Below are 5,975 nucleotides of genomic sequence, written 5' to 3'. Positions count from 1 at the left end.
TTTTACTTCTGACTTACCTGATTTACCACCAGGGTGTCAAAAATCTTTGTTTGCAGATGACATATCCACTTATAAACAGAAAATCAAAACAAATTTTTAGCCCTGCTATGTTGTATGCTGTGCCAATATGGACTAGTCGCTGCAATACCAGAAAGAAGGCACTTCAGAGAATTCAAAATAAAATTTTGGAAATGATTCTAAAGTTGCCTCCGTGGTATAGTACCAATGAACTTCATAGAATTTCCAATATTGAGACATTGCAACAAATGTCTAACAAAATAATTTCGAAACTTCTATTGTAACGATTAGCTCCTTGTACTCTTAGTATAAATTAGGTTAAGTTTAGTTTAAGTTGAAAACATTGTAATTTCTACATGGTTCAATTAAACCAGAGGAAAAATCCTAACTGCCAGAGGAAATTGTATTAATAATAACTAAAAAGTAACATAGCAAATAAGGATGATAGTGTTAAGAAAACACGGAACACCTAGTCTAAGAGATGAATGCATGTAGTAGATAATTAGCAAATAAAATTAGTTAAAACAAAAACTTTGAAGAGGTACTATTTTATAATAGATTTTCCATCTTTTCTTGAGCGATATTGTCGCGTGCGTCACTATGTTCATTGCTTAAAGCCGCAGGTCGGGGAGCATCTAGTTTAGCACCAAGTTCTCGGCTTCAATCAAATTGTATGCAGATGACAGTCGTTTCAGGGGGGCTGGTGAGGGGGTGCCGTGCCTAGTGCAGTGGGTGCCTATGGCGGATCGAGTCTAGTTACCTAGCCTACGCCCAATATGCTAAAACAACCATACCATATTGGCCTACGCCTAGCTACTCTTTCGTTGAAAGTGTCGCATTGACACAAGTTGAGAACCCCAATCTCGTTTCCCTTCCTACTATACCACTGCAATTGTACGCCCTAACGTTTAAAGCACTATTGATAGGTCGTTTCCCTTGACATAATTTGACACATTCGAATCATTTTACCAAATTATTAAAAAAATATACGAAAAAGACCAAAATACTTACATCCGTCTTGCCCAACGGATATAAAACCTAGCAATGAATACAAATTGCAAAAAAGGCAAATCTAATGTGAGAGTATAAAAGTACGAACAAAAAATGTTGTCATGTTTGTTAGTTACCCCAAACTTATGACTGAGGCGGATACAACACGTTATATCGTTTTACATTAGCGAATAGCAAATTTTCAACCACATTGAAAAACACTATGTTTTTTTCTTGTTGCAGCAGTGAATTCAATTCCCCGTGCGAATGGCGATAACGGTTTTCGCGCCAATCTATATGTAAATTTCGATTTGTTTGGAATTTGCTCAAATTATAGAAACTATACGCGTATAAGAGAGCACAAGAAACCTATTTCCCCTCTTCCCTGCACTATACAAAGTACCATCCACCGGGGTGCCGTTTCCGACAACATCCCGCGCGGCAGATGTTTCCAGGTGCAGCTTGCTCAATCTTGTCAGAATGTTTAATATGCGATTTGAGGTTGTCATAGAAAAAATGCTTAGAACATAATTTATAATTAAATAATTAAATAAAAATAAATAAAGTCAATGTGTTCGTGGTCGGAGTAAAGCATTCTTCTCGAAAGTCTCCATCAGCGCGATGGACAATGACTGACAAACAGTTCCATCGTAATTGAAACACTCATTATTTGTTAATTTCTAATAAAATCGTATTTTGAATTATTAGAAAACTTACCCTCGCACAATGTAGATTCATAAGGTGTCGCTTTTATTTTTGTTGGGAGATTTGGAACTTATCACTAATTTATAGTACATGTTTTATTTTTTGATACTTTCTGCCTTTTGCCTTTTTATACAGATGATGCACATTTAACAGTTCTTTATAATTATTATATCATTACTACATTATTAACTTGTCTAACGCAGGTAATACTGATGATGATTCGAAGCGTCCCCGTTATACGAATATTTACTCCACTCGAGTGTACACCACGCGAGGTGAATGTTCTTCGCAGGAAAGCAATTTTCTGGCGCGGATGTTGCACTCCGACCAAAGTCGATAGGCACCTTCTATCACTGAGAGCAAACCGAGCGAAAGCTCACCTCATTGCCATTGTTCTAGCCGTGTAAGCACGTAAACAGGATCACACTGCCAAATGGTGTTTGCCTGGAACAAGGAAACTATTTACCAATCTGTTGGGTGCGCATATTGGGAGTGACGAGGATTCGTAACATCATCGAGCCATAGAGCCAGAATTGATTAGGTATGCTGGGATAAGCGTGGGATGTTATGCCATAGACGTCTTTGTTTCGCTGATGGCAGTAATATTACTTACGTGCACCTACATTAAATTGGTATTCAGATGTACTCAAGCTTAGCATGCTTCAATGTGGCAACATATTCATTACATGTAATTTGATTTCGTTGAAATCTGTATGTAGGGTATTTGTTTTCTTTCTCCGACTCAACATGATGTGCTTCTTCTTCATTTATTTACTGTTTTTTCATTGCAAGTGAGACCTGTTGCAACCTTTCAGCAATATATTTTCGCCAAAATTACGTCGTACATATATCAAAGCGCAATAGCCGGCTGAGAATATCAGTTGGCTTTTTAACTACACCACTCTTGAAATGGATTTATCGTGAATCATTTTTTTATATGGTTTTATACGGCATTTCATATGGTAAATATTACACGCCCTAGTTACATTTATTCCATAATAAAAATCTTGACTTATCCACCTAGTAAAATTAATGCCTTTCTCGTGCATTATATACTCTGCTACGTGTTATATAATCACTTTGCTCTATGTTGAAAAACAATTTGGCAGTTTTTTTTAAACAAACCTTCTGATATCACTTCGCTAGTTGCTTTTGAAACTCCTCAATATGTACGTTCTGCGAATTACATGTCGAGGATTTGTGTCCGGAATACGTTTTGTTGTCTCAACTAAACTTCATTTTGAGGGGTCTTTGCCAATGGATGCAGCAATCAGTGAATCTGTCTCTCGCATGTCACCGTTATTGATGGATTTAGGAATACGTCTGCCTCTGTTGAATATTAATACATGATCATTCATATGTCTCGAGTTGCATAATTTTCTCTGACCATGTCCATTGTCCACTTAAATGCTTCCGTCAACTACGTAACTACTGTTACACACACACAATACTGGCCAAGTTTTTCAGTATCCTACAGTATGGTCCATAAAAAATGCGAAAACATCAAAATTATAGTTACGTAGTTACATAGTTGAGAATCTATGTTACATAGTAACAATTTTTTCATTATTACATTCACTAGATACAAATGTTTTTTTCATGATACGTTTGCTTACACACATATATATGAATAGTAGAAATAACCTTTTAATGTACACAAACATAAGTTAAAGTTAAGGACCATACTGTAAAGTGAACTGATTCTGGCTGTAGCATATTTCATTCATGTACTCCGGTACGGACGAATAATTCTAGGAGAAAAGTTACTGCTGAGTGATCTCCGACTTGCTGAACAACCAGTTCAGCAGCCCGTGTGCCATTGAAGATTCAATCAACAAGTACTGGACAACCGGGACCGATCTCCAAACTTCCCTGCAGCCGAAAGACAGCCGATACAATGCAACTCGCCGCTTTTATGGCTTGGAGTGGTATCTTAAGGTCACTCCTCACGGAATCCAAGTTTCGTGCTCGCGTTTTCGAGTGCAAAACACTCGATACGGAAGCAACGCACAACTGTCATTTCTATTTTTTCACGCATGCTGCGACGCAGCAAAGCTAAAACAACAAAAATGACAGTTGTTCGCCTGCTCCGTATCGAGTGGTGTGCCCCCGAAAACGCGAGCACTTTGAAACTTGGATTCCATGAGGAGTGACCTTAAAGGGAACACGGAGAAAAAATATTGTACTGAAGTTCACCACGGAATAAAGAATTCTACCACATCACAATGGTCGGAACGTAACAAACTCATTACATTGAATAAAGTAAAATAAGCGTTTTAAGCAATTTACTCCCGTCCTTGCAGCACTAGAGGTTTTAAGATGTGTTGTTCTCTTAAACACTACTTTCTAAAAACCTTGCACGTCTTGACTTCCCGGATAAAAAATATCATTAAAATATCATAAATTTTATTGTTACAACACTATTTAAGACATAATTTTTACCATTGAATATAATGGAATTTTGACAATAAAATCACATGAGAAATAATGGTTTTCCACGATAAAATGAATTGTAAATGGGACTTTTACAATAAAAAAGGGGGGTTGTTATGTATCTTTACAATAAAAAATCGAAAATTTTCCATACAAAGCAAAACAATTGATTTTACGGTTCTTCAATGGGATTATTTCATGACAAAATAATAGAAAACATTGTGATTTAAATGTTTTCAAGGACTGTTTCGATTGTTTTACAATAGAAATACAACAGGATTTAGAATACATTATACTCCAACATTACAATAAAAATACATTACAATTATTTGCTTTACAAATTATTTTATTTTCAATTTAAGTTTAAAGCAGTTTAAACTTCATTTTAACTCATTTTACCTCTCTTTGCTGTCGGGACTTCCGAACCGAACTTTCTTCCAAAGTTTTATCTGTCAAACTAATTGATGTGTTGTTTAGCGCATCTTCAGGCGAATCCAGCGCACTACTTTCGAAGTTGGGTAAGTTGCCTGTATCTGGAGAAAAATCGAACTTCGATATAAAAAGCGTACTAACTTTGTTCCGGATAGACAATACATGTTATAAACCTGTGAAAAATGTAAATTAAAAAAGAATGTTAGTTTTATTAGAAAAAGTACGTCGAGAAGAAAAGAAAAAAATACCTGCATCAGTTCTTATTATATCCCGTTGGTGAGATTGGCCAAGCATCAGTATTTCATCATAAGCTTCATTTCTATAAAGGAACAAGGATACATGTTACCAGGTATGTCATCAGGTATTATTACGATTATTTTTTTTATTTTTTTTTTGTTCGGGATGAACCACTGCGTCCATTATATACATTGAACTTTTGTAGTATAAGATTACGACTACCGGTGGTGAGTATAAGCCGTTTGCCAGCCCAATATAATTACTTGACACTTTACCGGTCGCTACTAAACGCGCTAGGTGACCAAATTTGGCAGCGCGATAACACCGCTGCTATTTAATGAACTATCAAATGTCAAACGTTACCGGTATGGAATGCAGCCTCCAAAATGATAACCGAAAATAGTAACCGATGCGAAAAAGTTTGACTAATCTAAAATGACAGCACGACGAGTGTGATCAAAATACTCGTGCTCAGGCCCAGTAATGATGCTCTAACGCGTTCTAACACTTTATATACTTACCACGGTACAGAAGCCATAGTGATCTACCGTTGCCCAGCACCAAAAACTGTAATGAAAAAGACGCTTTCTGCACCATACAGTTTTATTATTTTCATCTCTTCACTAATTATAAACAAAACTGTACACGCTCAAATGAATCCAGCCATTCTCCGAGTAAAATGATAAGCAAAAGTTTTTGTTCCCTTTAATTTTTTTGAACTCCAATTTTTATTGCATAACATTTCTTGACTTGCAATATGAAAATATATTACTTGAGAATCTGTATAATATTTTTATTCATTTTATAATCAAAGCTATTATAATTTTATTGTTTTCAATTGTAATTTCAACAATATAATAAATCCATGAAATATTCCAAAATTATATTAATTCAATTACATTAGACGAATTTCCAGATCATCCAAACCGAAAACTTTCATAATTTGTTTAGTTTTTGGATGTGCAATACCAAACATAAGCGAACAATAAAAATATAATAGAATGTATTGGTAACATTTAAATATATTGTTATGTTAATGTAAGTACAATAAAGATCTTTTACAACCGTCAACATTTTACAATAAGCGTAAAATAGTTTATATTGTTTACCACACAATCTATTGTATTTCAATGGGTTATGTCGTTCAAGTTACTGTAATT

At 35.3% G+C, this 5,975-nt stretch overlaps 1 long non-coding RNA gene across 1 annotated transcript; it reads right to left on the bottom strand.

The window, feature by feature from the left end:
* Positions 1–4,490: 4,490 nt before the first annotated feature.
* On the bottom strand, positions 4,491–5,454 carry LOC134215378 (uncharacterized). Its single transcript, XR_009980134.1, has 3 exons — positions 5,337–5,454; positions 4,827–4,897; positions 4,491–4,751 (listed from the first exon to the last, which is right to left on the bottom strand). It is a non-coding gene; the product is annotated as an uncharacterized LOC134215378 (long non-coding RNA).
* Positions 5,455–5,975: the final 521 nt, after the last annotated feature.

The sequence above is a fragment of the Armigeres subalbatus genome, chromosome 2, assembly GCF_024139115.2.
Source record: "Armigeres subalbatus isolate Guangzhou_Male chromosome 2, GZ_Asu_2, whole genome shotgun sequence".
NCBI lineage: Eukaryota > Metazoa > Arthropoda > Insecta > Diptera > Culicidae > Armigeres > Armigeres subalbatus.
The sequence above is the reverse complement of the archived record's forward strand: the minus strand, read 5'-3'. Positions and strand labels throughout refer to the sequence as shown.